Here is a 23,891-nt window from a genome sequence, read left to right as displayed (position 1 = left end):
AAACATATATAGTCCCAATACAGCTCAAGTGAGCTTCTTTCGTAAAATATCCAAAACTCTAGCAGCTTTCCAATCGGGTCTAGTGATATTTGGAGGCTCTTCCTTACAACCTTACCAAGAGCTTAAACAGATTAAAATTGAATTGAACGACCTTCTCATACATGATACTTGGCGTACCTTACATCCCACGGATAAAGACTACACATTTTTCTCAGCACCACACAAACGCCATTCCAGAATTGACTACCTCTTTCTTTCGCAAAAAGACCTACACAACTTGAAATCTGCCTTCATTGAACCAATGATTCTCTCTGACCACCACCAGGTTACGATGACTATACAACTTCCCGATGCCCCTCCTACATCTAAAACATGGAGATTAGAATCCTTTTTCCTCCCCGATTCATCCGTTATTACTCAAATGCGTGAATCTCTAATCAATTACTTTAAGGAAACTCGCCCCCGGACATGACTCCCCTCCCTCAATGGGAAGCACACAAATGTGTGATTCATGGACTTGTGCTTTCCATATCGGCCTCTCGGAAATGTATGGCTCAAGCGTCGTTTACCTCCATACTCCAAAAAGTACGAACATTGGAATGCTTGCATAAGCGCTCCAAGGCAGTTGATTCTCTGCACGAACTTGACCAGGTCCAAAAACTACTGTGAGACATTGTGGAAAAGAAAACAAAATGGAAGTACATTTTAGCGCAAAAACTCTTCTATGAACACGGCAATAAGTGCGGCCGGTTTTTAGCCTGGGCCCTGCAAACTAAAAAAGCTTCTCGTACCATCTCTCAACTCCACTCTAAACACGGTCACGCACTCACGGATATCGCAACCAAATTTGAAAAATATTATACCTCCGTGTACAATCTACCATTATCACCCAAACCACCAGGGAACGCTAGACACCGTAAAGTTATTATCCAGTCCTTTCTTGCTCAATTCCTCCCTAAAACCCATTCCTCAGTCACAAGCCAAAGAATTAGATGGTGTTCTGACGCTGGAAGAATTGCAACAGGCCATTGCACAATTAAAACCAGGCAAAAGCCCAGAACCTGATGGACTTATTACCACATACTACAAATCTTTCATTGACGTCCTTGCACACCCATTCCTAAAAGCTTTCAATTTACTAGACACCCCAGGACAGCCCATACACCATCTCTCTGAAGCCCATATCACACTAAATCCTAAAGAAAATAAAGACCAGACATTGCCAGTAAACTATCGCCCGATATCCCTATTGAACATCGATCTAAAGATTTTCGCCAAGATATTGGCCAATCGCTTACTACATATCATAGATCCTATTGTTTCAACTGATTAGGTGGGGTTCGTCCCCCGTAGAGAGGCTAGAGACAATACGATCAGGGCAATCAACATACACTATTGGTTAACACAAAAGAAACAAACTGGTTTCTTCCTTTCTTTAGACGCTGAGAAGGCCTTTGACAGATTGGCATGGGACTACATGGAAGCAGTTCTGGTTGGTCTTGGGATACCTCCTCATCTTCTGAACTTTATCATGTCGCTATATACCGCCCCGACTGCTAAAGTGAAAGTCAATGGCCTTCTGTTGGAAGCCTTCGCCATAAGTAATGGAACTAGACAGGGCTGCCCGCTATCCCCCCTCCTATTTATTCTTACTTTGGAACCCTTCTTGAATTGCATTAGACGGAATGACAATATTCAAGGAATTTCTATAAATGGCAAAACACACAAAGTAGCAGCCTTTGCTGATGACATCCTACTCTTCTTGACACATCCACACATTACACTACCTAATCTCCTACAAGATTTCAACCTGTTCCAGTATCTGGTCAATTTTAAAATAAACTTCACTAAATCCCAAGCACTCAATATTTCCCTATCTCAGGATGCGATTCGACAAGCGATATTGAATTTTCCTTTTACGTGGCAATCAGATGCCATCACCTATTTAGGAATCCAATTGCCAACCCATCTCACAGAACAATATGCCAAAAACTTTCTACCCATCCTGCGTAACATTACCAAAGATCTGCAAGCATGGGATAAACCGTTTTTCTCTTGGTTTGGTAGAGCAGCTATAATTAAGATGAATGTGCTTCCAAGACTTTTGTATCTACTGCAAACCATTCCAATCAAATTGCCCAACTCCTTCTTTAAGTCATACAAAACATTATGTACTTCGTATCTATGGAGTAATAAATGCCCTAGAATTAGTTTTGACCAACTAACAATGCCCACAACGTGTGGAGGTATAGGGTTACCTGACATCTCCCGCTATTACAAAGCTTGTCAAATGGCAAGAATAGTTGATTGGTCCACGAACTATGCTTGTAAGGCCTGGGTTGAATTGGAAGCTGCTTTTTTGAAGACCCCGCTCGCCACCTCCCCTTGGCAGTTAAGTTCCAACATTCCATCTGAATTCACGGAACACATTTTCATAGTCCTGTTACCACCAGATCAGTAAGCATACAGAGTTCTCATCCACCCCTGGTCCACTCACTCCTATCAGATTGAACCCAGACTTCTCCCCTGGTATGTCGCATGCCTTTCTTGAGGGATCTGGCCTCACAGATGGCGTAAGTCTGCATCACCTCTTCAAAGATGGCTCTCTCTTATCCAGAGACCACCTTTTGAATAAATGACCTACCCGGACCTTAACACTGTGGATGTACAGACAACTCCATCACTTTATCCTCAGCTCACTCCATCTAAAGGAATATACTAGACATCTTACCCCCTTTGAGAAACTTTGCTCAGTGGACTCTCCCCAGAAACATGTTATATCCCTGCTTTATACATGTCTCGAACACACCAGTGACCTCTCAACTAGGAAAGCTTGCAAGGCCTGGAGCGCTGACCTACAAATCCAACTCTCACCTGAAGATTGGGGCCACATATATGAACACATACACAAAGGGTCTATATGTGTATCCACACAAGAAAATAACTTTAAAATATACTCTAGATAGTATAGGGTTCCATCACTGCTCCACCGTTTCGACTCCAACATTTCTGATTTGTGTTGGAGATGCCATCAAACTACGGGTACACTCCTGCATATTTGGGGGAAATGCCCATTGTTACAACCTTTCTTGGGGGAAGTTCAATCTATAATCACACAAGCTACTACGTATGCCCTAGACCTCTCTCCCGCACAATTTTTGCTTCATCATACCACACTCCCATTTCGGACTTACCACAAGTCACTCGCTATGCACATGGTGAATGCTGCAAAGCAATGTATCCCAGTACACTGGCGCTCAACACATGTTCCCACTGTACGAGAATGGTTTGCCAGGATCGACAAAACTGAGGAAATGGAGGAACTGATCTCTATAGCTAAAGAACATCCAGAGAGATTTAGGAAAACATGGGCATGCTGGAATCATTTCAAATTCACCTCTACCTATCGCCTAATAGTAATTGATCAATCTACAATCCCGGATTAAATGTCCGAACACAATGCTGTATCGAGGGAATACCCAGTTCACTGGGGACTCTTTTATCACACGTAAGGTTGGGCTGTAGAACTATATCATGATCTGCCTTACGGGGTTTCTGATCCTCGTGTTACCCCACTGCCTGACCGTGCATATACCATATTTTAAGCTTTAATATTACCTTTCTGGCTAGGCTAATACTTGGGTAGGTGATCTATTTTAACTTGTCATTACCTATACACGATACGGTCACTCAACCCATTACTCCCCCCCCCCCCCCCTTCCTATATATTTAAAAAAAAAGTTTTTTTTTTTCTCTACTCTTCTGTCCCCAGACCCCACCTACCTTCTCATTCTATATCTCTTTTGCTTACTGCTCTTCTTTCCGACCTCTTTCTTTTTTCACATCTGTCATACCACTCTCTCAGTCATTCTTCACCAACCAAATAGAGCATTCACATTTACACAGATATGATTAACTTCAATGATATTACACACATGAGCTATAAATACGTAAACCATGACTTTCACAACATCTATTGCCTTCCATGCTCTAATCTTCATATCACCTCATCATTTAAAATGGCAGAGACTCAGGACGTGACAACATACACCTACATTGTTGTACCCACTCTACGTATCCAATGGTTTGCAGTATCTGCTTGATGTACTGATTTTCCCTACATTGCTTCGTATTACAGTTTACAATAAGCCCCGTCTGCGAAACGGGAGGCTATATGTCATGTCCTTGTTTTGACTGTGCTTTATAGTTGTTTATGCTCTATATGCTATCTTGTCTATTCTTATATTAATAAAGTGTTTTTGGAACAAAAAAAAATATGAGAATAGTTACTTATCTACATGGGGATTATGAATGGATTATTGTGGACACATATGCCAAGAACCATAGTTGACCTAATCCTAAAATGGTTATGGGTTTAATTATTTTTAGACATGGTGATTATGGGTGGAAAATCATGCCTAGGATCATATCTGACTTGTTTCTGATAAGAATATGAGAATAGCTATTTTTCTACATGGGGATTATGGGTGGAATATTGTGCATGCACATGCCAAGTAATATATTTGACCTTTTTCTAATAAGAATATGGGAATAGTTATTTTTCTGCAAAGGGATTATGGGTGGATAATTGTGGATACACATGCCAAGGACCATATTTGACATATTTCTGAAATGATAATGGGTATTGTTATTTCTATACATGGGGCTTATGGGTGGAATATAATAGTTAAAGATGCCTAGGAACACATTTGACCCCTTTCTGAATAAAATATCAGAATAGTTATTTATCTACATGGAGATTATGAGTATATTATTGTGGATACACATGCCCAGGACCATATTTCAAAAATGATTATGGGTATAGTTATTTTTTTACATGGAGATTATGGGTGGAATATTATGATTAAACATTCCTTGGAACACATTTGACCTGTTTCTGTCAAGAATATAATAAGAGTTATTTTTCTACATGGGGATTATGGGTGGAATATCATGCTTAAACATGCCTAGCAACACATTTGACTTGTTTCTGATAAGAATATGAGAATAGTTATTTTTCTACATGGGGATTATGGGTGCATTATTGTGGATACATATGCCAAGGACTATATTTGACTTATTTCTGATGAGAACATGCATATAATTGTTTTTTCACATTGGGATAATAAGTGAAATATCATGTTTAAACATTCCACATAATAGAGTTTACCTTTTTAGATAAGAATATGGTCAAAATTACTTGTATTTATGGGGATTATGGGGGCAATATCATGGATACACATCCAGCATAAAATATGTAACCTATTTCTTATAGGAATATGGGAATTATTATTATATTATTGTTATTGTTATTAGAATTATTGTTATTATTATTATTATTATTATTATTATTATTATAAGGGTTTTATATTGTGCCAACAGTTTGCACAGTATTTTACAACATGAGGGCAGACAGTACAGTTAGAAATACAATTCAACACAGGAGGAATCAGAGGGCCCTGCACATTAGAGCTTACAATCTAAAAGGGACAGACAGGTGATACAAAAGGTAATAATTGAGGGGGATGAGCTGATGCATAAAATAAATGTACAGTTATTAGGTGGTTATTAAGTGGAATATAAATATTTTTTTTTGTGGGGATTATGGGTAGAGTATCATGGTTACAAATCCCACGTAATATACAGTCATGAAAACAATTTTGTCACCCTTGCATTTCTGTCAGATCATGCACCACTTCGCCCAGAAAATCATTGCAATGACAAATGTTTCGGAATTCTCATGTTTATTTATTTTGTTTATAGTGGTATGACACAAAAAAGTGGAGAAACAAAAAGCCAAATCTGGCACATTCCACACAAAACCCCTAAAATGGACTGGACAAAATTATTGGCATCTTCTCAAAATTGTAAGAAATAATTGCGCTCCAATTTTTTAATGCTTCTGTAATTTGTAATTAAACTCACATGTACCAATTAACAGGTACTGACAATATAGCAATCTCACCGACAATCAGTTAAAATGGTGTCTGAGGGTTTGAGAACAAAAATTGTGGAAAAGAATGGACAATCTCAAGGTTGCTAGTCCATCTCCAGAGATTTTAATGATCCTTTGTGCACAATATTGTCAAGAAGTTTACAGCCCATGGCATTGTAGCTAATCTCCCTTGAAATGGATAAAAGGGAAAAATTGATCACAGATTGAAGATTGAACAAAGGTTTGTTCGAATGGTGGCTAAAGAACCTCAATCAACTTCCAGACATATTCATATGTTGCCATCTGAATGAAAAGGAACTCTATGGTAGGAGACCCAGGAGGACCCCACTGCTGTCACAGAAACTTAAGAAAGCCAGACTGGAGTTTGCAAAAACTTACCCAAGGAAGCCAAAGCCTTTTTGGGAAAATGTGCTGTGGAGAGACAATTCAAAATTACAGCTTTTTGGTAAAGTCCATCATTCTACTGTTTTCAGAAAAAGCAATGAGGCCTTTAACTATTTGGTAACTCTGTTATAGCTGAATGACAGCTACAGTGCAGTTACCCAGTTCTTGGAGGGCATCACATGACGTCCTCTCGGAATGCGCCCTCCTGCTCGCCCCCCTACGGACACAGCTGATCACGTGATGTGGTATAAGGCCAATCACAGCAGCCTTTTACCATGTGATTAGCTGTGTCCAATGACATAGCAGATCACCAGGTAAATGCAATTGCTGGTTATCGGCTGCACTTTCCTCAAACTGAAAGTACTGCCGATAATCGTCAATTGTCAAAGAACAGATTGACACTGATGATCAGTGCCCAGTAGTGTCACCCATCAGTGCCACCCACCTATGTCCATTAGTGCCACCCACCTGTGCCCATCAGTGCTCTGCAGTGCCATACACCTGTGCCCATCAATGCCACCCACCTGTGCCTATCAGTGCCACCCACTTGTGCCCATCAGTGCCACCCACCTGTGCCAAGCAGTTCCCCCATCAGTGCCACCCATCAGTGTTGCCCAGCAGTGCTGCCCAGCAGTGTCCACAGTACCATCAGTCAGTGTCCCCAATCAGTGCTGCCCATCAGTGCTGCCTATCAGTGCCCATCAGTGCTGCCTATCAGTGCAGCAGCATCATTGACACCTCATCACTGCCAGCTCATCAGTGCTGCCTATTAGTGCCACCTATCAGTGCCCATCAGTGCTGCCTATCCATGCCACATCAGTGCTCATCTGTGCTGCCTATCAGGGCAGCTTCATCAACACATATCAGTGAAGGAGAAAAATTACCTGTTTACAAAATTTTATAATAGAAACAAAGAAAAACTTTTTTTTAAAATGTTTTGCTTTTTTTTGTTTATAGCGCAAAAAATAAAACAGCCAGTGGCAATTAAATACCACCAAAATAAATCTCTATTTGTTTAAAAAAAATGATAAAAATAGCATACGGGTACAGTGTCGCAAGACCGCACAGTTGTCATTCAAAGTGTCACAGCACTGAAAGCTAAAAATTGGCCTGGGCAGGAAGGGGGTACAAGTGCCTGGTAGGCAAGTGGTTTAAAGAAAAGAATCCAGTCCCTCCAGTCACACATGGTGGGGGGGTCACTGATGTTTTAGGATTGCTTTGCTGCTTCAGGCATTGGATGTCTTGACCGTGTGCATGGCATTATGACATCTGAAGACTTCTAAAGAATTCTGGGGTGCAATGTAGAGCCCAGTGCCAGAACATTGGGTCTCCATCAGAGGTCATGAGTCTTACTGCAGGACAATGACCCAAAGCACAAAAAGCACCAAGAAATGGTTTCAAGCAAAGCATTGGAGAATACTGAACTGGACAGCAATGAGTCCAGATCTCAATCCCATAGAGCACCTGTGGAGAGATCTGATAACAGCAGTTGGGAAAAGGAACTGTTCCAATCTGAGAGATTTGGAGCAGTTGGCGAAAGAAGAGGGGTCTAAAATTCCAGTAATCCAAAGAATGTATTCTGCTTTATGTCTTTAGTAATACAAATCCCAGTAAGACAAGGTTCCCACTAGTCTGTACTGTGTGCTCCAGTTGTGGGTGAGGGAATCGCATTGATTCCTGCACATGTAACCACAGCAGCCGAATCATGCTGCTCTTGTGAGAAAGCTGCATGGTCAAAAAGACCATGCGGTATCCCTGCAGCCACTTTTAAAAAGGTGCAAGCACCTTTTTTCTGCAGTTAAGGAGGCAGAAATAGGTTGCCGTGCTGAGCAAATGTGGGCTGCACGGCCTGCACTAGTGTGAACCAAGCCTCATTGTATATTACATAGTTACATAGTTAGTCTGCCTGAAAAAAGACCAACGTCCATCCAGTTCAAAGAAAAAAAAACAGTTATAATCTTATACCCACATTTGATCCAGAAGAAGGCAAAAAACAACAGCAAATCATGATCTAATTTGCTCCTGCAGGGGAAAAAATCCTTCTTGATCCCCCGAGAGGCAATCAGATATTCCCTGGATCAACTTTACCTATAAATGTTATATCCAGTTATATTCTGTGTATCCAAGAAACAGTCCAGGACCTTTTTAAAGCAATCCACTGAGCTGGCCAAAACCAGCTCTTGAGGGAGTCTATTCTGCATTTTCACAGCTCTTACTGTGAAGAAACCTTTCCATGTTTGGAGATTACATTTATTTTCCTCCAGACATAAAGAGCGCCCCCTTGTCCTCTGTGAAGACCTCAGGGTGCATAGCTCTACACCGAGTTCAATATATGAACCACTGATGTATTTATACATGTTGATCATAGTTAGGTGGGTGGTTCAAGAGTCCTTAAAAGAGATGGGGACTAGTTGCACCCGCAGTCCATCATTGGGGGTGTGCTCACCTCCTAAAGACCCCAAGATGGACTGGAACCCTCCCAGCTGAGTCACCTATTGGTCGTTGCCTTGGATAGCAAGGCGGAAGGTGAAGATCCGTGTGTGGGCTTTGACTTCACCTTAGTCTGACCTCTATTAAAGGCAATTAGAGAGGCCTTGAAGTAGGAAGAACCTGTGGAGTCCCCTCATAAGCAAAGAAACATTTTTAAGCATCTCAAAAAAGAGCACCCAAACTTTCCATTCATGTAGGAACTTGGGGAGATTATTACTGACAAGTGGAGTAATGTTGATAAGAATACCACCTTACTAAATAAGTTGGCAAAACTCTATCCTTTCAAGGCAAAGGATGTCAAACACTTAGAGTCGGCCACTCTGATGGATCCAGCCTTAACGAGGTTAGCTAAACATGTTACTCTCCCTCTCGAGGAAGCAGTGTCCTTTAACCGCCTTCTGCCTGCCATATTGTAAAATGATGGATGAAAGGCGGTTCTCTCGTTCTGGGAGGATATCATATGACATCCTCCCATTCTAACCGCGCATGTGCGGCTCCAGGAGCGCACAGCGTGGCGATTGGCGGTGCGCTGTGTCCCTCGGACACAGCGGATCACTGTTCAACGGAAAGAGCTAAAGCTGTAGGCTCTGTCATGTGATCAGCTGTGTACAATCACAGCTGATCGCATGTAAATAAGGAAATGCCTGCTATCGGCACTTCTCTCCTCACAAGCTGTCACGCTGACAGAGGAGAGGAGAGCCGGTAATCAGCATGCCTCAGAGGGGACATGTGCCCTGATGATCAGTGTAGCCCCAGCAGTGCCACTTGTCAGTGTCCATCAGTGCCAGCTGTCAGTGCTCATCCATGCCACCTGCAGTGCCCATCAGTGCCCTATCAATGCCACATATCAGTGCCTACCAGTGCACATCAATGCCACATATCAGTGCCCATCTGAGCTGCCTTTTAGTGCCACCCATCAGTGCCAGTCAGTGACACCTATCAATGCCAGTCAGTGCCACCTTTCAGTGCTGCCAATCAGGGCCACCTATCAGTGCCAGTCAGTGCCGCCAATCATTGCCAGTCAGTGTCGCCTATCAGTGTGCATCAGTGCTGCCTATCAGTGCCAGTCAGTGCCACCTAACAGTGCCAGTCAGTTCTGCCTATCAGTGCCACCTTTCAGTGTAGCCTATCAATGCCATACATGAGTGCTGCCTTTCAGTGCCCATCAGTGATACCTGTCAATGCCCATCAGTGCCACCTACCAGTGCCTCCTCATCAGTGCCCATCAGTGCCACCTATCAGTGTCCATCGGTGCAGCCTATCAGTGTCCATCAGTGCAGCCTTATTAGTGCACATCAGTGAAGGAGAAAAATCACTTATTTACAAAATTTTATAACAAAAACTAAGAAAAACTTTTTTTTTCAAAATTTTCAGTGGTTTTTGGCTTGTTTAAGAAAAAATAAAAACAGAGAGGTGACTAAATACCACCAAAATAAAGCTCCATCTATCACAAAAAAATGATACAAATTTCATTTGGGTACAGTGTTGCATGACCACGCAATTGTCATTCAAAGTACAACAAGGCTGAAAGCTGGAAATTGGCCTGGATAGGAAGGGGGTGACAGTGTCCTGTAGGATAGTGGTTAAGGACAACCTGGAGAGGAGAATCGATTCTGATCTGAAGCAGATCTACACAATGGCAGATATGGCCAGCAAGCCAATATATGCCCTCACAGCCATATCCAAAGTGTGAATGGAGGAGGTGGATATAGTTTTGAGAAGCGTTTCAGAAGAGGTGGCCAGGAATTCAGCCATTCAGGAACTGAGGTTGGCATCGACTTTCCTGGGGAAAGTCTTGATCGACATAATCTGCCTGTTGGCTCAGTTTATGCTCTCCTCAGTTATGGTCAAGTGTATGATTTGGCTTCAGCCCTGGCTGGCCGATTTGGCCTCTAAGCAGATGTGGTTATGTGGAAGCAATTTGGCAGTTGCACAACCTTCGTATCGATTCTGTCTGACAGCCAACAGTCAGAGTTACATTTCTGGTGCAGTATGTGCTGCCACCGCCATGTGGCGTACATTGGTGGCAGTAAAAGGGTTAAAGACATTGTAGACTTTGAAATATTTTAATTGCTTTAACTAGGTATTAGTGTAATCTGACCCTCTTTAACTCTTGATGTATCATATGTTATGCCTCTCAAACCCTCTAAAATTCCTTGTCAGTGGTGGAAGAGGGGAAAATGGAGGGCAAAGAAGGAAGGCTGCTGACCAGTATTATCCTGAATTAACCCTATGAACCCTCTGCACACTACTATAGACTCTTACATATTACAATCAAACTTTTGAGAAAAAAAAAAACACAGGGATTCTTGGTTCTCATATTGCAATACATGCTCAAACTGGCCAAACACATCAAAGTAATTCCTCTCTGGTGAATCCCTACTCTACTTTTTTCTCAGATTATAGATGCAGGAATTTAACCACACCCCTCCCCAAAAACCACATAAAATGGTGGGTGTGGCCAAATTGCAGTAGGAGGGTCTTAAAGGGGCATTAAATACCAGAAGTGAATTGTATAGAGAGGACAGAGTTTAGGAGTGCATTATATACAGAGTTCAGGAGTGCGCTACATACAGGGTGCAGAGTTCAGGAGTGTGCTACATACAGAGTGCAGAGTTCAGGAGTGTGCTACATACATGGTGCAGAGTTCAGGAGTGTGCTACATACAGGGTGCAGAGTTCAGGAGTGTGCTACATACAGGGTACAGAGTTCAGGAGTGTGCTACATACAGAGTGCAGAGTTCAGGAGTGTGCTACATACATGGTGCAGAGTTCAGGAGTGTGCTACATACAGGGTGCAGAGTTCAGGAGTGTGCTACATACAGAGTGCAGAGTTCAGGAGTGTGCTACATACAGGGTACAGAGTTCAGGAGTGTGCTACATACAGAGTGCAGAGTTCAGGAGTGTGCTACATACAGGGTGCAGAGTTCAGGAGTGTGCTACATACAGGGTACAGAGTTCAGGAGTGTGCTACATACAGGGTGCAGAGTTCAGGAGTGTGCTACATACAGGGTGCAGAGTTCAGGAGTGTGCTACATACAGGGTGCAGAGTTCAGGAGTGCTCTTCATAAATAGTGCCAAGTTCAGGAGTGCGCTACATACAGAGTGCAGAGTTCAGAAATGCACCACATACAGGGTGCAGAGTTCAGCAGTGCGCTTCATAAATAGTGCCACGTTCAGGAGTGTGCTACATACAGGGTGCAGAGTTCAGAAATGCACCACATACAGGGTGCAGAGTTCAGGAGTGTGATTCATACAGAGTGCAGAGTTCAGGAGTGTGCTACATACAGAGTGCAGAGTTCAGGAGTGTGCTACATACAGAGTGCAGAGTTCAGAAATGCACCACATACAGGGTGCAGAGTTCAGGAGTGTGCTTCATACAGAGTGCAGAGTTCAGAAATGCACTATGTACAGGGTGCAGAGTTCAGAAATGCACTACATACAGGGTGCAGAGGTCACAAATGTGCTTCATACAGGGTGCAGAGTTCAGAAATGCACTACGTACAGGGTGCAGAGTTCAGGAGTGTGATTCATACAGAGTGCAGTGTTTAGAAATGCACTACGCACAGAATGTAGGGTTCAGGGGTGCACTGGTTACAAATTGTAAAATGTAAATGACATGTCCTGAGTGACTTTTCATTCATAAACTGCTTGCTTAGTGTTGTGATCTGTGATTGGCCCGCAGCAATCACATTGTACTTGGCTACATGATTAGATGTATCCAATCACAAATCACAACCATACGCAAGCTGTTCATGAACAGAAAACGCATTCACGGCAGCTAAAATGATTATATACCATCATCACTGTATAAGCATTAACAGTGTAAAAAAATATCCCTGATCACCCCCCCCCCAGAGTACTACAGTGACACTATACTGTGCATTGTACACACTGATCAAAAAAAAAAGTAAAAAAAAAAAAAAAGTTTAGAAAATTGAATTAAAGAAAATCTGTAATTTTTTTTTTTACATACTGTCACTGCTCAGTGTCTATGGTCATTGACACACCAGTAATTTGATGGCGCCGTACTGTTCTGGTGACAATATGTGAAAAAAATATATTATTTAATTTCTTAATTTTCCCAAAAATGTTGCCAAAAAATTACAACTTCAAAACACTCGCCATGCCTCATACTAAATTCCTCAGACTATTTGACACACAGTTAACCCTTTGATTGCCCCTAGATGTTAACCCCTTCCCAGCCAGTGCCAGTAGTACAGTGACAGTGTAAAGTATTATTACTGATCACTATATTAGTGTCACCGATGATGTCAGTGTCAGTTAGTTAGTGTAGCTCTCAGCCAGCGTCAGCTAATGAAACATTATCTCAGTCCTACTATAAGTCTCTGATCACCGCCATTACCAGTATAGTGTCATAACTGCATAAACAGTTGGTAGACTCTATAACGTTTACACAAACCAATTAATATACACATTGTTTTTTGTTTGTTTTTTTACCAAAGACATGTAACAGAATATATTTGGCCTAAAGGTATGAAGAAATGTGATTTTTAAAATGTTTTTATTGGATGTTTTATGACAAAAAATAAAAAATTGTTTGGTCTTTTTTTCATGTATATAATAAAAAAAACAGTGGTGATCAAATACCACCAAAATAAAGCTCTATTTATGTGAAAAAAATATATACATTTCATTTGGGTACAGTGTTGCATAACTGTGCAATTGATAGTTAAAGTAGCGCAGTGCTGAATAGCAAAAAATAGCCTGGCCATGAAGGAGGTAAAATCTTCTGCAACAGTTGAAGAGAGTAACAGAGGCTGTGTTCCTGGAATGGAAGGACGGTAGAAGAACTGGGCAACTGAAAAGATTACAGTATCTTTTCCAGTGAATACCTTTTTGTTTTCTTTCTATAGTCCATACGGTGCATTCAAGGGAAGACTTATTGTAATAACACATCAGGGTTTGTAGATATTTATTGAATTCTTCAGATCCCCGAGAAACACAACGACTATCTGTCACATGTTTCTTCATCAGCTTACCAAGTGACACTTGGAGTAATTCCAGCTATTACTATCTGAAAAACAAGTTTTATCAATATAACCAAATGTACAGAATTGTGAGATATCATCGACATTCATCCAGATATGACTAAAATTCATCCGATTCTGATGACAGCTCCGTCCTTCTACTGAAAAAGATCCGTCATCCTCAGTTCCATTAGTTGATGTTTCTTTCATTGCTCGGTGCTCAGCCTGCAGGATGGAAGTCAGTCTACTTTTACCTCTCCTCCTTCTACATGGGGTCACCTTGTTCTGTGCAGTGAATGGAGACAACATGATGGAGGGTGAGTACCAAGCGGTGATAGATCTGTTCTGACTTCAATCATTTGGCTCATATGGCAGGTCAACAAAACTATCCAACAGCTTTGCAAAACGAGCACTCATGTAGACAATCCATTTACACCATTTCCAGACAGATAGACCACCACACTACACAGGGGTTGGTAAAATGGTTGGGCTGTCAGGTCACATCTAAAACTAAATCTTCCTGTATGTGACCAGCATGATTGATGAAGCCCACGAGAAGACATGAGAAGGTGGTGAGAAGATCAGATCTTCCTTAAAAGTGCAATTAATAATCATATCCAATCAGAATTTTTATATTTACTGGTCTATCTTCATTCCACATAAAATCTGGTTGCTCTGAGTTATAGAATTGATACATTACCAATCATTTTCCAGCAGCAGAAGTACTAATGAAGAAGGATCTTCTCAAAGCTTAGCAGGAACATTTCCAAAGGTGGTTGTACAAGGAGCGGGGAAGATTTAGGTGTGATTACATAATGGGTTTGATAATAATGGGGTTGATGTAATAAAAGTGTGTGTGTGTGTGTGTGTAGGGGGGGGGGGGTAAAATCTGCTGCAACTCTGCATAGAAACCAATCACCTTCCACTTTTTTGTCAAAGCTTACACCTGCCCTCCTGGGGTTCCCCCCCCCCCCCCCTCCTGACCAGGCCAGTTTTTACTATACGGCGCTGCATTACTTTAACTGACAATTGCGCAGTCATCCAATGCTTTACATAAATGAATTCATGTCCTTTTTTTTTCTTCACAAAGTTTTCTTTTGGTGGTATTTGATCACCTCTGCGTATTTTATTTGTTGCACTATAAACAAAAGAAGACCATCAATGAAAAATGACTTTTTGCTTTAAAACATATCCAATAAAAGAAATGTAAAAAAATCTAATTTCGTCATAAATTTAGGCCAAAATGTATTCTGCTACAATTCTTTGGTAAAAAATCCTGAAACGTGTAAATTAATTGGTTTGCATGAAATTTATAGCGTCTACAAATGGCGGTATATATTGGAATTTTTATTTATTTATTATACTAGTAATGACTAAGATCAGCAACTTATAGCGGGACTGCAGGGGGCATTCTGACAATGGGGGGGGGAACTGACTAACTGCCACTGACATCCCCAGTGACACCAATACAGTGATCAGTGCTAATAAAAAGCACTGACACTGTACTAATGGCACTGGGCAGGAAGGGGTTAACATCTGGGGCAATCATCAAAGGGTTAACAGAGTGCTGGGTGTGTTTTACTGTGTGCTGCTCTGGTGACAATATGTACAGTATGTGATTGACATCTCTAGCCGCCAGTAGCAGCGCTGGTAAGGTGGCGCATGGGTGAACCCCATATCTGGCAATGCAAATCACATATATGATTTTGCACAGCCCTGGCACCCTGTAGCAGTACTTCTTCTATAGGGTGGAGGGCAAGCGGTTAATTAAACAACTACTTTAAAAAAACCAGCATCTTCAGCGGACAGAGGTAGACGCAGTTTACAGTGAATCGCATTAGGGCAGGGCCAAACACGTGACGCTATTATGCGCGCTGGTGGAATCCAGTGATGCTCATCGTTGGTTATATGCTTGTGATTGTCTTCTTATTGTAAGTACATTACCATATTACAAGCCCTTGGTGTTACCATACGGCACTATGGTGGTCCTTTCATGTTTGAACTCCTCTGTGCTGAGCACACTTACACAGGATGTATCTAGATGTGAATATTTTGTGCTGTGGGACAGCGAGGCTCTTCATGATCTCTATGTGGGATCAATGTCTCCGGGAAGGAGTTCACCTTACATGTGGGTGGTGGGATTTCCTGGCTCCCTCTATTCCTGCAGCACTGAATGTTCTCCATCCTGCACTTTGAAGTGCGTCTTCTTTTCCTTTGGGATTTTCCATCTTGATCTTCAATTGGACTGTTCACCAGGATATTTATTCATCTGTGCAGACATTTTGCACATTTGGTTGCTTTATTCATCTTCAACTTTGTTTGCAATATTGAATAATGTATTTGTATTTATGCTTGTTCATTTAACTTTTGCCCATATGTACACATAGACACGTGTTTAATGTTTTTTCTATCTTGAGAGTGGAGTACTGGGTTATATCACATACATCTTTTATGTTTGAATGTTTTTGACATATTTCGACATCGAGCTTATTATTGTCCATGTCTGCATGAAAATACTTTCGACCTTTTTATGATGCATATTATAATCAAGAATTATAGCTACCTGTTCCTTCCTCTCTTCGTTCTCATTCTTTATCTTATCAACCAATAAGGATTCCCTTGATATATCTCCGACCTTCTTCCGTATATCCTCAACCTCTTCATATACATACCCTTTATCACAAAATCTATTTCGCACCATTTCTGCCTGTTTCATATAATCATCCTTACTAGTTCGTTAGACTCAGAAGGAACTGCACTTAAAGGTCAAAAGTATTTTCAAAAAACACTGGCCTCTGCTTAAAATGGATCCCGTTCTAAAGTGGTCTTTTAACCAAGATTTATTTACAGGAAGGCCCCAACACTTCGGACAAAACTAGTTAAAAATGTACTTGATCCACCAGTTAAGAACAAGTGGGTCACATTTTTGGACCATATTGGTTTTTATCCTTGTAGGAGGTGTTTCGCATGTAGAGAAACTAAGGGTAATCATGTGAGAAGGAACACCTTTGTAGCCAATATTAAAGGGGAGGAGTTTAAGATCAGAGATTTTATTTTGTGTAACACTGAGGGTGTTGTATATGGACACCAATGTAAGTGTGGTCTTCAGTACGTGGGCAGGACAAAAAGACCTTTATGGAAACAAATTCGGGAACATATACAGAATATCAAAAAAGGTTACCCGAAACATAATGTTTCTAAACACTTCCTGACCCACCATAATAAGGACCCCTCCTCCTTGAGGTTTTGGGGGATAGAAAAATATAATGGCCATTGGAGAGGAAGTCATAAAATTAGATCGCTCAGTAAGACCGAATCAAAGTGGATATTTCTGATGCAAACATTAGCACCTAAAGGTCTAAATATTGAGTTCGATCTGAATTGCTTTATCAGTGATTTCTGACACTGATAGTTCCTTATAAGTTCCATATACATTGGTGTATTCTGGGGTGTATAAAATGGAAGGTAATTTGTAATTTTTGTTATGACTATGTTTTACCTGGGTTTGTGTATGATATTTTTATCTATTAATTTGTAATCCTTGGTCATGTGTATGTACACATGGGATGTGATGCGATGGTTTTCGGTACGGGTACCTTTTTTAATTAGTTTATTATTTGTTTATTTATTTTACCTAGATATGTTATTTATTTTTTATTTATTTTTTATTGACCCCTGTCGGGGACTATTTTAATGTTTTTTGATACTCATTCAGTTTGCCACGGGTGGTTGATTGGACTCCGGTAATATGGCCGTAGGGGGCGTTTCGCTTTTTCGTTTAAATTAACGCCCCCACCGCCTATTTAAGGTTGAGCAGTCAGAAGGGGCGTTTACCCTGAAGAAGTCATGTGGATCATGATGCAACGCGTCAGCGCGCTCTGACAGCATTTCCAGGACGCGATTACGTAGTTTCCGGCATGGACGCCATTTTGGAGTTACCGTGGAGCTAGCAGATCTGCTGTGCAAGAATCGAACAGCATGAACAGCATCTAACCATGAGTATACCCATGATATGGGAAAAGGCGTTTTTATGTGTTTGACTAATGTGAGTGGGCTATTGGCTTTGCTATTTTTGTACCAATAAAGGCAGGTTTACACTATGGTATATACTTTTTGTTTTCATTAAATATCCTGCCACGACTATCCATGTTCCAAAATCCTTGAGTCTGGAGGAGGTCCAGGAGTGGTGAGGCTCGATTCCTTAGTGGTCTTATTGGTGAGGAGAGTCATCTGGAATATACGGGGGCTACCCACACAGTTTTTTTGGCTCTATGGGGTCCAAATAAGGAGGTTAGGAGTCAATCTGGCCATTTATGGATTGACCTATACACCATATGGCATCGTGATCACCCCATATGTTTTGCTGTGTGTTATGCGAGCACTATACTTGGAATTGATTTATATGGACTTTTCACACAGCATGAATTAGCTTATGAGCACCTGCACAATATATACTATTTTTTCCTCCTTGATATATTTTTCTTATGTATTCCTATCTATCACTGAATGATGTGTTATGCATGTCCTTTATTAACATCAGCGCTTCACTAAATTTGTATGTTTTACTGTTGCATCTACCTTGTGGTTAAGGCCAGTGTGAGCCAGTGTTTTTCTATGGATATATACTCTTCAAGGTTTTTTTTTTATTTTTTTATGTTTCTGAAAGTTGAGTACGGTGTTTTGGTACAACCTTATTTGTGATTGTATCTTTATATTTATTTAGGTTATTGCGTATATTGAATTCACATCATCAATTTTCTCTATAATAATATGGTTTAATATAGTTACAGTTGTGGCCAAAATTATTCAACCCCCAATGCTGTAAAGGGGTTTAGGGACTATAGTGTACATTTGGAATTGTATTCAGAATCAAATCCTACAAGGACGTTGTAACTACCCAAATGCAACTAAAATGACATCAATTGTTTATGTAATACAGTAGTAAATGGTTCTTATGTGGTTTCTTCATTGCCACAATTATTCAACCCCTTAAAGACTACCACTCTGAAGAACAGAGGTTCATACAGGTGCTTTCCATCAGGTATTGAAAACACCTGTGGATGTCACCGAGCAGCAATCAAGCATAATAAGCACCAATTAGGCAGCTTTAAAATGACTGTGATACTCAGCTCCTTCTAGACATTTACTGGTGTGGTTACAAACATGGTGAAGGCAAGAGAATGGTCCAGGAAGACAAGAGAAGAGGTGATTTCTCTTCACAGGAAGGGCAATGGCTATAAGAAGATTGCAAAGATGTTAAACATACCAAGAGACACCTTAGGAAGCATCATTCGCAAATTCAAGGCAAAGGGCACTGTTGAAACGCTACCTGGTCGTGGCAGAAAGAAGATGCTGACTTCGACTGCTGTGCGCTACCTGAAGCGTAGAGTGGAGAGAAGTCCCCGTGTGACTGCTGAGGAACTGAGAAAAGATTTGTCAGATGTGGGTACAGAAGTTTCAGCCCAGACAATAAGACGCACACTGCGTAATGAAGGCCTCCGTGCCAGAACTCCCAGGCGTACCCCCTTGCTGTCTCCAAAGAATAAGAAGAGTCGACTGCAGTATGCCAAAAGCCATGTGGACAAACCACAAAAGTTGTGGGATAGTGTTCTGTGGACTGATGAAACAAAATTAGAACTGTTTGGGCCCATGGATCAACGCTATGTTTGGAGGAGGAAGAACAAGGCCTATGATGAAAAGAACACCTTGCCTACTGTGAAGCATGGTGGAGGGTCAATCATGCTTTGGGGCTGTTTTGCTTCTGCAGGTACAGGGAAGCTTCAGCGTGTGCAAGGTACCATGAATTCTCTTCAGTACCAGGAGATATTGGATGGAAACGTGATGCAGTCCGTCACACACCTGAGGCTTGGGAGACGTTGGACCTTTCAACAGGACAATGATCCCAAGCATACCTCCAAGTCCACTAGAGCATGGTTGCAGAGGAAAGGCTGGAACATTTTGGAGTGGCCATCGCAGTCACCAGACTTAAATCCGATTGAGAACCTCTGGTGGGACTTAAAGAAAGCAGTTGCAGTGCGCAAGCCTAAGAATGTGACTGAACTGGAGGCCTTTGCCCATGAAGAATGGGCGAAGATACCCGTAGATCGCTGCAAGACACTTGTGTCAAGCTATGCTTCACGTTTAAAAGCTGTTATAACTGTAAAAGGATGCTGTACTAAGTACTAAGATTGAATGTCACTTGGGGGTTGAATAAAACTGATAATGCTGTGAGCACAGAAAAGACATTTGTGGTTATTTCATTATAACTGTTATGTTATATTTGTCTGACCTACAAGTGCCTCTTTAATGTAAATGTAAGCAAGATGACTGAATGATCAAAAGCAATGTCAAACTGGCCAAAACACTCAATTTCAGTGGGGGTTGAATAATTTTGGCCACAACTGTATATTGTATGCACAATTGCACTTTGGCATTTTTAAGAGACAGCGCGCCCTTTTCTTGAACTAGTTGTTTTACATCTACAGTAGTATCTACATTGTTTGGTGGATGCAGCTGACTTTATTTATTTTCTGTTTTTGCTACTGAAAGGAAAGGTCCCTGTAAAAGGCCCCTGTAAAATGATAATGTGTATCCTGCTGAATCTCTTATTTGTTTCTTCATTGTAGCAGTACGGGCGATATTGCCCTTGTGCACTCTTTTTTTGTTAATTTCCAGCTTCTGTGCTGCCATGTGCTATATATTACCTCCTTAACTGGGGCCTAGGCCCTTATGGACATGTTAGTTTTGCTTAAGTTGTTCTCACACCTCTTGCGGTTGATGGGCGACACTGGAGGTGGATATTCTGTTAAGGGTGTGACCCTGCTTATTGGGCTGGACCTGTAAGCGGTCTCGGACATATGACTATCCAGAGTTTTTCCCTGCCCCTGTGTCGCCCGTTGTCTGCAGTTTATATAACCTTAGTCACCATTTGATGGTTACTGGGTAGTGGAGTTCTGGTGGACCATTGTGTCCCCCCTCGAGCTGGTGTGTGGATTGGACTGTAGTCCTACCGCTGCCCAGCCTATGTGTGGGTTTATCCCCCACAACTGGTTGTTATGGTTTTTGTGCTGATCTTATTGCACCAACTGTATATTGCCTGTATACGAGATGGTTTAATGTGTTCTTCTTTCTTCCTTGTTTTTTTTCCTATTCCTGGTTTCTTGTTTTATGTACTTTGTCTTTTCACCTTATTTTTTTCAGGGCTCCTGGGGATCGTGAAGGAGGCTATCCTCTTATTTTTCGGCTGCCATGTCGTTAAATTGGTTTTCATTGAATGTTCAGGGTATGAACTCCCCCCAAAAGAGAGTGAAGATATTTAAGTTCTTGCGGGCTCGCCACATAGATATTGCCTGCCTACAAGAAACTCACTTTTCTGCTACTTCTAGCCTGAAGTATTTTGATGCCTGCTACCCTCAGGTTTTTAAGGCTAATGGCCCTACAAAACAAATGGGAGTCCTCATTGCTTTCAAAAGAAAACTCCATTTGTTTGTTTTATTACAGGGTTCAATTCAGGATGTAGATGTCACGCTTTTGACTTATTATCTTCCAAATGTTAATCCTGGGCCTTTCTTATCGCATGTCTGTTCCCTTCTGGCGGCTCACCAACGAGGCACTCTTCTGGTAGCAGAAGACTGGAATTTAGTCCTGAATCCTGCTCTTGATAAGTATCCCCCAGAGGACTCTACCCCCTCCCCTGCAGCCAAATCTTTTGCTCAGACCTTACGGACTCATGATTTGGTAGACTTATGGCATGACCTCCATCCTGGGGGGAAAGACTACACTTATTACTCGCATCCTCATCACTCGCACTCCAGAATTGACCATGCTTTAGTTTTATGAAAATATCTTCCTCTTGTGCGCTCTGTCTCTATTCTTACTGTGCCGTGGTTTGATCATGACCCCATTTTGGTGGTCTGTCAATCCCTTCTTTGCAAGCCTTCCTATTCTTCTTGGAGTATGAATGACTCCTTGCTGTCGTTGAAGGAAGTTCAGGCGCACCTTCTGCGCAAATCTGTGGAATATTTTCAGCTCAATTCAGGTTCTGACTCTTCATCAGTGACATTGTGGGAAGCGTACAAGGCAGTCCTTTGAGGTCACATTATCCGAGTAGCCTCAAGGCGTAAGCAGGAGAGGCAACATAAACAGCGTCAGCTTGAAACACAATTAGCTACTGTGTCATCTCAATTTAATCTCCGACTCCCTCCAACCGAAGGTTGTTGGACCAGATGCGCCTGGAATTGGATCTTTGCTTGACAGATGATGCCGAGCGCTCCTTACGCTGTACACGTCAGAAGTTGTACAGTAAAGCAAATAAACCAGATTCTATGCTAGCATGCAGGTTGTCTTTTGCGCACAATCCAAACCTGATCTCTTTGCGTACTCTACATAATGTCCTAACAAGCTCTTTGCGTACTTGACATAATGTAATCCTGCAAAGCTGTTAGAGGAGTTTCGGCACCGCCTTGCTAATCTTTACACAGACCCTACTCGGGCAGAACCCCATGCTATCTCTGGCTTTTTATCTCATCTGTCTTTGCCTAATCTGACTCAAGCTCAAAGAGATTTGATGGACCGTGATATCTAAGTATCAGAAGTCTTGCGCTGTATCACCGATCTGAAGACTAGCAAACGTCTAGGACCTGATGGCTACATGGCCTTGTAATATAAAAAACTGGCTGATGTTCTGGCCCCTCACCTCGCAGCCATGTTTAATGCAGTGAAAGGAGGTTCAACCTTCTTCCCTGATTCGCTGACTGCTAACGTTTTCATGATCCCAAAACCGGATTGGGACCATTCCTCTTGGATGAATTATAAACCAATCTCTCTTATCAACGTCAATATGAAAATCCTTACAAAAATTTAACTACCTGTTTGAACTCTTTCCTTTCTCGTCTGATCAAAAAAGACCAGGTGGGCTTTGTCCCCCATAGACAAGCTGGGGACACAATCAGACAAATGTTACAGTTACAACACCAGGCTCACACTCGCAAAATTGAAATGATGCTTTTATCCCTGGATGTTAATAAGGCCTTCGACACCTTATCCTGGCCTTACCTTATGTCGGTCCTTCACCATTTTGGCTTTGGTCCCTCATACCTGTGTTGGATTTCGGAGCTATATATGTGCCTCCAAACAAAACTCAAATATTATGGTTTTGAGTCCTCGACGTTTCTGATTGGTAGAGGAACTAGGCAGGGCTGCCTGTTTTCTCCCATATAATTTATCTTGGCTTTGGAGCCCCTGGCAGAGGCTACCCGTATGAATCGTGATATTGGGTCTGGATGTAGTCGGTTCCCAGCATAAGCTACCGTTGTTTGCGGACAACAAATTGCTGTCTGTTACTAATTCGGGGGTTACTCTGCCCAACTTACTGGTGGTTCTGGACCCCACGCTACTGGCAACTCTGAAACAATCATTTTCTTTTCAATGGCTGTTGGTCTTGTCAAACCTGGGGATTAAGATCTCCCCATCTTATGAAGGACTGTATCAGGTTAATTTCCCCTCTGTCTTTAAGGACCTGACAGAAATGCTGTCTTCCTGGGCTCATCTCCCGCTTTCATGGTTCGGAAGAATTAATACAATACGTATGACTTATCTTCCAAAATTATTATATGTGTTTCAGGTTTTACAGATTCCTGTCCTTTTGCATATCTTACGCATTTATCAACGGAAGCTTCTGTCTTTTATCTGGGGCTCCTCCCATCCTAGAATTAATAAACAAATTTTATTTGCCCGTAGGAATGAAGGTGGATTGTCGAATCTTTATGTATACTATCTATCGGCAAACATAGCCCCACTAGTCCATCTTCACGCATCTCGCACTATTGCCTTATGGGCCACAGTAGATCTGATGGACTCCCACCCGATGCCACTTTTTTCTTTGCTGTGGCTCCCCCCTGCTTACCGTCCTTCATCTCTTAGTCCAACATTAACACATACGCTTCGACTTTGGGACGCCATTTAATATTCTGCTGGTCTTATTTCTGCTCACTTACCCTTGATGCATCTATTCCACAACCCATTGTTTCCCCCAGGCCTTGAAAATCCTGGTCAGTTTGCATGGTAGCCAGC

This window comes from Staurois parvus, unplaced genomic scaffold (genome assembly GCF_062004578.1).
Source record: "Staurois parvus isolate SC_StPar_1 unplaced genomic scaffold, SC_StPar_1.0 ptg000870l, whole genome shotgun sequence".
NCBI lineage: Eukaryota > Metazoa > Chordata > Amphibia > Anura > Ranidae > Staurois > Staurois parvus.
Note: the sequence above shows the minus strand (reverse complement) of the source record.